Source organism: Pan troglodytes, chromosome 15, assembly GCF_028858775.2.
Source record: "Pan troglodytes isolate AG18354 chromosome 15, NHGRI_mPanTro3-v2.0_pri, whole genome shotgun sequence".
In the NCBI taxonomy this organism is placed as follows: domain Eukaryota; kingdom Metazoa; phylum Chordata; class Mammalia; order Primates; family Hominidae; genus Pan; species Pan troglodytes.
Window position 1 is genome coordinate 1,576,672 of NC_072413.2, and position 10,000 is coordinate 1,586,671.

The following is a 10,000-nucleotide window of genomic DNA, read 5'->3' on the forward strand; positions in this document are numbered from 1 at the left end:
TTTTGAAACACTCCATTTTTAAAAGACAGACGGAAAGGAAAGAAACATGAAAAAGAGAGAAAGAATGAGGAAAGAAACGAAGGAAAGAAGGGAAAAAGAAACAGAGAGGAAAGAAAAAAGAAGGAGAGACAGGGAACGAAAGAGAAATAAAGCACGAAGGAGAAAAGATCAGAAAGAGAGAGAGAAGGAAAGGAAGAGAGGAAGAAAAACCTACAGAAGGAGAGAAAGGAAGAAAGGAAGGAAGAAAAACGTAAAGGAGAGGAAGAAAGAAAACAGAGATAAGTACGTACACCTGTTCATTTATAAACATAAATACAACACTTTTTGTACGTAAACGTAAACGTATTTCTCGACGATCGCTTCTCTGTAGAGCGATGTGTATTTATTTGTATCACAGAAACACCTACATCTATCATATAGAAGGATGTTTCTATACAATCGGTACGTGTTTACTACACACGAGAGTAGTAAATGCAAAGATATACGCATTGTCGTTTACATACAAATGTACAAAAATGTTCACATTAATAAACGTCAGTAAATACATGGAAAGGAAAGAAAGAAAAAAAACGAAATGAGTCAACAGGCCGGGCACGGTGGCTCACGCCCGTCATCCCAGCACTTCGAGAGGCCGAGGTGGGCGCATCACATGAGGTCGGGAGTCGGAGGCCAGCCTGACCAACACGGAGAGACACGGTGTGCCTACTAAAAACGCAAACATCAGCCAAGCCAGGCGTGGGGGTGCCTCCCTGTAATCCCCGCTAATCAGGAGGCTGAGGCAGGAGAAGCCCTCGAACCCGGGAGGCGGAAGGTGCGGTGAGCCAAGATCGCGCCATTGCACTCTAGCCGTGGAACCAAGAGTGAAACTCTGTCTCAAAAGGACGAAACAGAAAGAAAGAAAGAAAGAAAGAAAGAAAGAAAGAAAAGACAGAAAGCAAGCAAGCAAGAAAGCAAGCAAGAAAGCAAGCAAGAAAGCAAAAAAGCAGGAAAGATAGAAAGAAAGAGAAGAGAAAGCAAGAAAGCAAGAAAGAAAGAAAGAAAAAGAAAAGAAAGCAAGAAAGAAAAGAAAGCTAGAAAGAAAACAAAGCCAGAAAGAAAGCAGGAAAGAAAGCAAGAAAGCAAGAAAACAAGAAAGCAAGAAAGCAAGCAAGAAAGAAACAAAAGAAAGAAAGAAAGAAACCAAGAAAACAAGAAAGCACGAAAGCAAGCAAGCAAGCGAGAGAGCAAGAAAGAAGGAAACAAAAGAAAGAAAGCAAGAAAACAAGAAAGCACGAAAGCAAGCAAGAAAGCAAGAAAACAAGAAAGCAAGAAAGCAAGCAAGAAAGAAAGAAAAAGAAAAGAAAGCAAGCAAGAAAGAAAAGAAAGCAAGAAAGAAACAAAAGAAAGCAAGAAAGCAAGAAAACAAGAAAGCAAGAAAGCACGAAAGCAAGCAAGCAAGCAAGAAAGCAAGAAAACAAGACAGCACGAAAGCAAGCAAGCAAGAAAGCAAGAGAGAAAAAGAAAGGAAAGCCAGAAAGCAAGCAAGCAAGAAAGAAAAGAAAGCAAGAAAGCAAGAAAACAAGCAAGCAAGAAAGCAAGCAAGAAAGAAACAAAAGAAAGAAAGAAAACAAGGAAGCAAGAAAGCACGAAAGCAAGCAAGCAAGCAAGCGAGAGAGAGAGAGAGAGAGAGAGAGACAGAGAGAGAGAGAGGCTGGGCGCTGTGGCTCACCCCTGTCATCCCAGCACTTTGGGAGGCCAAGGCAGGCGGACCACCTGAGGTTGGGAGTTGGAGACCAGCCTGACCAACATGGAAAAACACCGTCTCTACTAAAAGTACAAACATCAGCCAGGCACGGTGGCCCATGCCTGTAATCCCAGCTAATCAGGAGGCCGAGGCAGGAGAATCGCTTGAACCTGGGAGGCGGAGGGTGCGGTGAGCCGAGATCGCGCCATTGCCCTCTAGCCTGGGCAACAAGAGTGAAACTCTGTCTCAAAAAAAAAAAAAAAAAAAAAAAAAGGAAGAAGAAGAAGAAAAAAAGAAAGTAATAAGAAAGAAAGAAAGAAAGAAAGAAAGAAAGAAAGAAAGAAAGAAAGAAAGAAAAGGCAAGGCCAGGCAAGGCCAGGCAAGGCAAATCTACCTGCTTTCACTACATCTGGGGAGAATCGGGAAAGTCCCCAACAACAACAAGGCCTAAAGTGGAGCTGCCATCTGTCAAACCCGAGCGGAAGAGTCCACGCGGGTTAAAGACACGAAGAAAGACAAGGAAACCATCGACCGAGGAGAAGAACAATCTGGCCCAGCCAGGGTCTGTCTCCTGAGGTTGTCTGGGCAACCAGGGAATGGGACGGAGGGAGGGCGGGCCTCCGAGACTCCGTCTCGAAACAGAAATCATGAGAATAAAATAAAATTAAGTTAAAAAAAAGAAATCACGCATAATTCCTAACGTGTTTGATGCCTCGAAAGGCGAGAGGCGTACGTACGTGGATGTCACGGTGGGGTTGTTTTTTGTTGTTGTTGTTGTTGTTGTTGTTGTTGTTTTTTCTTTTTCCCCGGAAACTCACTTTTTAATTATTTTGTTGCATTTCATTTTCATTTTCATTTTTTTGAGACGGAGTCTCGCTCTGTCGCCCAGGCTGGGGTGCAGTGGCACGATCTCGGCTCACTGCAACCTCCACCTCCCAGGTTCAAGCGATTCTCCTGCCTCAGCTCGGCCTCCCGAGTAGCTGGGATTACAGACAGTACAGCACAGCACGGCGCCCGGCTAATTCTGTGTATTGTGAGTAGAGACGGGGTTTCACCATACTGGCCCTGTTGGTCTGACCGCCTCTTGATCCACCGGCCTTGGCCTCCCAAAGTGAGGGGGTGACAGGCTTGAGCCACCGCGCAGGGCCCATTTATTTTATTGCATTGTATTTATTTATTTTAATTTATGTATTTGTGTATTTATTTATTTATTTATTTTTGAGACGGAGTTTCGCTGTTTTTGCTCAGACTGGAGTGCGATGGCGCAATCTCGGCTCACCGCAACCTCCGCTTCCCAGGTTCAAGCGATTCTCCTGCCTCAGCCTTCCTAGCAGCTGGGATTAGAGGCATGTGCCACCGCGCCCGGCTAGTTTTGTATTTTCAATTGAGACGGGATTTCTCCATGTTGGTCGGGCTTGTCTCCAACTCCCGACTTCAGGTGATGCGTCCACCTCGGCCTCCCAAAGTGATGGGATGACAGGCATGAGCCACCGCACCCGGCCTATTGTATTGTATTGTATTGTATTGTATTGTATTGTATTGTATTGTATTGTATCCTATCGTATCGTGTGGTATTTTATTGCATTGCAATGGATTGTATTGACTTATTTTATTCAGTTAGTTACTTTTGTGTTATTTTATTTATTTATTTGTGTGTTCGTTTTTGCCTGATCAAAGGTCAATCAGACCCAGTCGTCAAAGTGGCGATTTCCTAGGCAACAAAGGAGGGAGGAACTTGGAGGTGGGGGCGGGGGCGGTGGAGAAGACACAGTTGCCCCAGGCTGTGCGCAGGCGGCCTGGTGCTCCCTTCCTCTGTGAGGCCTCCGTTTTCAGAGTCACAGTGACCGCTAGGTGATGCCCGACGTCTGCCAGTGACAGTGTCAGCCCGGAATGAATTGGGATCCCCTGGGGAGGGGGTGGGGGGAAGGATGGAGGCTCCCACAGCACAGTGGGTCACCGCGCCCTCCAAAGCGATCCCCACAACTAATCGACCAGGGCTCCTGGGGGGACGCAGCCTAAGTCCCCCACCCATCGGATCATCTGGAACTTCCGTCCAGAGACGAGAGACCGACTGGGAATTCTCTCAGTCAAGGTCCAAACTGAAAAGAATCACTGGCACGGACAGCAGGACTAAGGCCATTTCTAAAAGACTGGTTTCTGTGTTTTGGGTGAATCTGTGTATTTCTGTATCACAAAATGACTGACTTTGAACGTTACGATTTTTCTCCTCCTTACGTGTACGGTCCTGTGATAGACAGACCAGGGGACTCCTCAGCTCAGAGTCCATGAGGCCAGAAGCTGACGCCCCAAATTTCTATTGAGAATGAATTTAAGCACGCCAGCCAAACGCTCTGCCGTGAAACTGTCTGTCGGGAAGACAAGCGGGGGAGGGGGGAAGGGGGGGTCCGGGCGCCGTAGGCTCGCGCCTGTCATCCCCGCACTTTTGGGAGGCCGAGGGCCGGTGGATCCCTCGGCCCAAGCCTTGGCAACACGGTGAAACCTCGTCTCAAAAAAAAAAAAAAAAAAAAAAAAAAATTACAAAAACTAACTGGTTTCATAACCTGGACTCAAAGTTAATAAATAGATAAATAGGCCGGGGGCGGTGGCTCACGCCTGTCATCCCAGCACTTTGGGAGGCCGAGGTGGACGGATCACAGGGTCAGGAGATCGAGACCATCCTGGCTACCACAGTGAAACCCCATCTCTACTCAAAATACAAAAAGTCAGCCAGGCACAGTGGTGGGCGCCTGTAGTCCCGGCTACTTGGGAGGCTGAGGCAGGAGAATGGCGTGAACCCGGGAGGCAGAGCTTGCAGTGAGCCGAAATCGCGCCGCTGCACTCCAGTCTGGGCAACAGAGCGAGAGTCTGTCTCGAAAATAAATAAATAAGTAAATACATAAATCAATAAATGTAAATAAATAAATAAATAGATTAAAATTGAAAACTAAAAAAAAGTAAAATAATTTAAAAAAAAAAACGTAGCCGGCCGGTCACGATGGCTCACGCCTGTCACCCCAGCACTTTGGGAGGGCGAGGCGGGCAGATCCACTGGGGTCGCCAGTTCGAGACCAGCCTGACCCACATGGAGAAATGCCGTCTCTACTAACAATACAAAATCAGCCGGGTGTGGTGGCCCCTGCCTGTAATCCCAGCTACTCAGGAGGCTGAGGCAGGAGAATCGTTTGAACGCGAGAGGTGGAGGTTGCGGTGAGCCGAGATGGTGCCACTGCACTCCAGCGTGGGCACCAAGAGTGAAACTCCGTCCGAAGGGGAAAAAAAAAAATAAGTGCTGTATTCTGTTATTTTTGCTTCCTACCCTGACAAGAACATAATACAGCTGTTGTCTTTCTGCCTGCCTGCCTGCCTGCCTGCCTGCCTGCCTGCCTGCCTGCCTGTGGCAGGGCCTCATTCTGTCTTTCGCCCAGACTGGAGCGCAGTGACACAATTATGGCTCACTCACTGCAGCCTCAACCTCCCCAGGGTTAGGCGATTCCTCGAGGGATCCTACGGCCTCGGCCTCCCAAAGTGCTGGGGTTACAGGCGCGAGCCACCAGCACCCGGCCTGAGTTAATACATCTGGTCTCACTACGTCTTAACCACGCACCCACGAAGAACTCAAGTCAAGAGAGAGTCGGCAAGAGACTCTCAGCATTCTCTCCCGAAAGCACGTGTGTCCCGAGCTCCTGTGGTTTCAGGTGGCCGCGCGTAGAGGAGAGATTTCCAATGTTTCCGGAGAGGTGCGAGCCACAGTCACTCGGGGCATCCGAGCACGAGATGGGGTTTCTGACAGCGACTGAAGGGCCAGGAAGGGCCAGAATCTGCCAAGGCCCGCGTTCCAGGGTGGGGCCGATGGAACCCAAGGTAGAGGGAGTCAGCGGTCCGCACAGAGAGAGCTCCAGCCCTAGGCCCCACTGTGCAGACCGAATCAGAAGGAAGAGAGTCCTTCGTCCTACCTGCCGCATCCCTCACATCCCCCCACTGAACTTGGGAGTGGATCCGTGTTCTAAACACGAGGTGACTCTCGGTTTGCAATGGATCACAAGGGGCCGGGCTTTCCAGAGTCGGCAGGATAAAGAAGTCATTCTGGCTCGGACTCCCCCATCCCACGGTAAACGGTCGGTAACGGTCGCTGGTGACTTTAAATGAGCCGGGGCTGGCCGGGCCGGAGCCGCTATGGGGGTGGGGGGTGGGGGGGTGGGGGGGCGGTGCCTGAGGCACTGCAGAAAGTGGGCCTGAGCCTCGAGGATGGCGGTGCTGCAGGGACCCGTCCAGGCTGCTATATGGCAAGCACGAAGCCACTATGCCTACCGAGATGCGGTTTTCCTCGCAGAACGCCTCTATGCAGAAGTACACTCAGAAGAAGCCTTGTTTTTTACTGGCAACCTCTTCTTACCGCTCAGGAAAGGCCTATAAAACATATAGACTCTGGAAAGGACACAGTTGTACTACACCGCAATGCAAATACCTGCTTGCGAAATGTTGTGTTGGTCTCAGCAAGCTTGCAGAAGGGGATCAAATCTTATCGGGTGGAGTGTTTCATAAGCAGAAAAGCCATGATGATATTATTGTTCCTGAGTTCGCTGATTCAGCTCGCTTTCCCCTTCCATCGTTGGGACATGTATATTGCAAGGCAGATCGGCTTACCAAAGGGTCAGAATGTGACCAAAAGAGCCTTCGTTGAAATCCTTTCCTCTGGTGTCCCTTTGAATCATGATGTGAAACAGGGGGGAAAAGCCAGATCCTGACCAAACATTTTGATTCACATCTCTAGAGAGCTTTAGCAACTGCCTGTCCAAGTGTTGCGCCAAAACACTGGGACCTCGTCCTAGTTTATGTCACAGACAGCCTGAGACCGTTCTTACGGAAACACCCCAGGACACCGTTGAATTAAACGGATTGAATTGAGAATCTTCCAATTCAAAGTACTCCTTGAATACAGACTCCCCAGTGTCTTCTATCGATTCAGCTGTCCTTTCACCTGATACGGTCCCACTGGGAACAGGAACTTCCATATGATCTAAACAGGTTCAACATAAACCAAAAACTGGTCGAAGTGTATTAGGAGGACCAGCAGCAGTTAGTCCATGAGCCCCAAGCGTTGGCATTTTGCCATTAGAAGCCCCAAGTCCCGGAGACGGATCCTATGGACAAAACTGCACTGGTATTAGACACCTTCTGTCGTTGACGTGCCATCCGCCGGAGCCCCTTCAAAAAAGTCTGTTGCCAGAATCGGCCAAACCGGAACACAGTCTGTCTTCTCGCAGAGGGGAAAGAGCCGAAAGGTAACCCCAATTCTTGCAAAAACACAAAGTTCTGGTGCGCCGACAAGGGCAACACCTCAGGTATTGAGCCCCACTACGGCATCTCCCCCAAATGCGCCGCCTCGAAGAAATTCACGACTCTTGACTAGTGACAGCTCCACAACCGAGGAGAATAGGAGAAAATTAAAAGGGAAGTTTCCACCTAAAATCCCAAACAGAAAAACAAAAAGTAAAGCTAATAAAGGAGGAATAACTCCACCGAACGTAAGTGATAGCCATGGAAGTGACAAAATGGGACTCTTCCATCATTCCAGAAGGGAAAATAGCCGCAATCGCGCCTCAGATTCAGGCTTTTAATCTACAAAAAGCAGCAGCAGCGGAAGGCTTGATGAGCCTTCCTCGTGAAAGGGGGAAAGGTTATTTAGCTTTGTGTTCTCACCACGGCAAAGAAGCTGTCAGTCAGTATCTTGAGCCATCTAGCTTCTCACCACCGCAATACCGGTTGGGTACCGTGCCAAATTGGAAGGGCCTATTTTAAACTTTCAGAGTCCACGCAAGCTGAAAGAAAATTCTCAGAGGTTAGAAGGATTGAGAATTACAGAGTCGAAGGCATGGAGATCTGCTCTACAACACTTTGGCATCCTCCGAAAGATGTTGCTCTTTCAGTTCTGTCCAAAGACTTCACAGACAGGGATAAAACTTCGCCAGCCAGAGGCCTGGTGTGCTGCAGGGAACTGTTTCGGTCTGCAACGGGAACACGATATTGCGATTCAATTCTTCCAGAGAACTCTCGAAGTGGATCCAAATGATGCTTATGCCTATAGTGCATTAGGGCGTGAGCTTGTCTTCACTGAAGAATTGGACAAAGCATCAGCTTGTTTTCGAAATGCTATCAGGGTCAATCCCAGACATTGTAAGGCATGGTAAGTGGTAATGAAGTGTAAAGACAAAGCCCTATGGATGGTGCCGGTACTCGCTAGTTTTTCTGGTTAGATAGCTCTTTATTGTCACGAATTTGGTTAAAAATACTTAGGGATGGTACATAGTGCTGAATAACTTCTAACTAAGATGTTTCCTTATGAAACGTATGTCTTGAACAAACTCTGAAATGAACTCATGATCCTAGAATACCAGATCCTTATACTCAACAGTTTCAGTCTTCTAGCAAACTTTTGCAGACGCTGTAGTTGTCTTTGGTTCGTGTATGTGTTTCTTTAGTTGTGTGACTTGATTCGTTACTTTTTCTTCGAGCACCGAAGTGGTGATGGGGACAAGGAGCGCTTGGGAGATTGGAAAGGAATAGCATAGTTCGCTTATTGGAGAATAGAAAAATAGATGGAAACAACTCACGAGCTGCTGCTTTTTGACAGTGTTCCAGTTTACGGAGTTACTATGAAGAACTTCACGTACCCTTTCATGTAGCGGTCTCTCTGTTTTACTCTTTTGTACTCGTGTATAAGTGGGCACATAGGAAATTACTACCTAGGTCCTATTGTGATCAACTGAATAAGACATGAGAAAGTGTGGTCCTACCTCTGCCTCAACAGCATACTCACCGTTGACATTGATTGCATTTTTCTGGACTGACTTCATAGTTTAAACGTCAAGAGAAGGCCGGGCGCAGTGGCTCACGCCTGTCATCCCAGCACTTTGGGAGGCCGAGGCGGGCGGGTCACGAGGTCAAGAGATCGAGACCATCCGGGCCAACACGGTGAAACCCCGTCTCTATTAAAAGTATAAAGATTAGCTGGGCGTGGTGGTGGGCCCCTGTAGTCCCAGCTACTCGGGAGGCTGAGGCAGGAGAATCGCTTGAACCCGGAGAGGTGGCGGTTGCAGTGAGCCGAGATCACACCATTGCACTCCAGCCTGGGCGACAGAGCGAGACGCCGTCTCAAGAGAAATACATTAAAAAAATAAATACATACATAAGTAAATATCAAGAGAAAGTATAATTCTGAAGTCATAACCCTGTGGTAGTTATTTTGTCAGATACGGTGGTCTTTGGGGTGACTTATTACAGCAGTGGCGTTCTATCATTTGATTTGCTTCTAAATCTGAAGCATTATATTACGGAAACATTTTTTGATTTGCGAATATGTTGTTCAATGGATCATATCTCATTTTGCTGTAGTAGTTACGTGGCCCGAAAGATGGCCAAAAAGATAGTGCCAGCTACTGCTGACCAACGTCACAATCAACTTGCCAATACTGCCTTCTCTTCCGATGGCTATGTTCTCCGTCCTATTTTAAGAACTCAGTTCTCTTCATAAGACTTGTGTCGTTTTCGATTTTTTCCCAAGTCTGGTTGATCCTTGTGTTGTGATGTTTTAAAATGTGTATTGTCTGTTCAGCTCTTTTGCAGGAGTCGCATTCCTAAAAAAATCTTAACCCTATCAAAAATTGTGTTTCAAGGAGGATTATTCAGATCGGCCAGCTTTGACTAGGAAGAGTGTAAATGCTGACGTGTTTAGGTAGCTCTAAATACTGAGCACCTTTATTCTAACCACAAAATGGATAGCCTTTCTTTTGTCTTCACTTTCGCTATCATTAGCACAGTGTTTAATACCTTTTCTTCATCTATAACACAATTATAATGATATAGGAAGCCACTCAAATAAGGCAGACATGTTGCGTTGCACTTAAAAAAAAAAAGAAGAAGAAGAAGAAGAAGTCTCTCTGTGGCACAGAATGAGGTGTGGTTCGAATCTGGAATCTCCAGTGAAAACCAATGAAAGAGGGTGAAACCCCGTGTCTACTAAAAAAAAAAAAAAAAAAAGATATGAGCCGGCCATGGTGGCGCTGAGACAGGAGAATCACTTGAACCCAGGAGGCAGAGGTTCCAGTGAGCTGAGATCACGCCGCTGCACTCCAGCCTGGGGGACAGAGCAAGACTCCATCTCAGAAACAAACAAACCCACCAAGCCAGTAAAGGTGTTTAATTCGATGGTGTCAGGCTCAGGTCTCTTGACAGGATACATCCAGCACCCGGGGGGAAACGTCGATGGGTGGGGTGGAA

General features: G+C 47.4%; 1 pseudogene; it reads left to right on the forward strand.

The window, feature by feature from the left end:
- Positions 1-5,915: 5,915 nt before the first annotated feature.
- Positions 5,916-9,381, forward strand: LOC134808253 (cell division cycle protein 27 homolog; annotated as a pseudogene).
- The last annotated feature ends 619 nt before the right edge of the window (positions 9,382-10,000 follow it).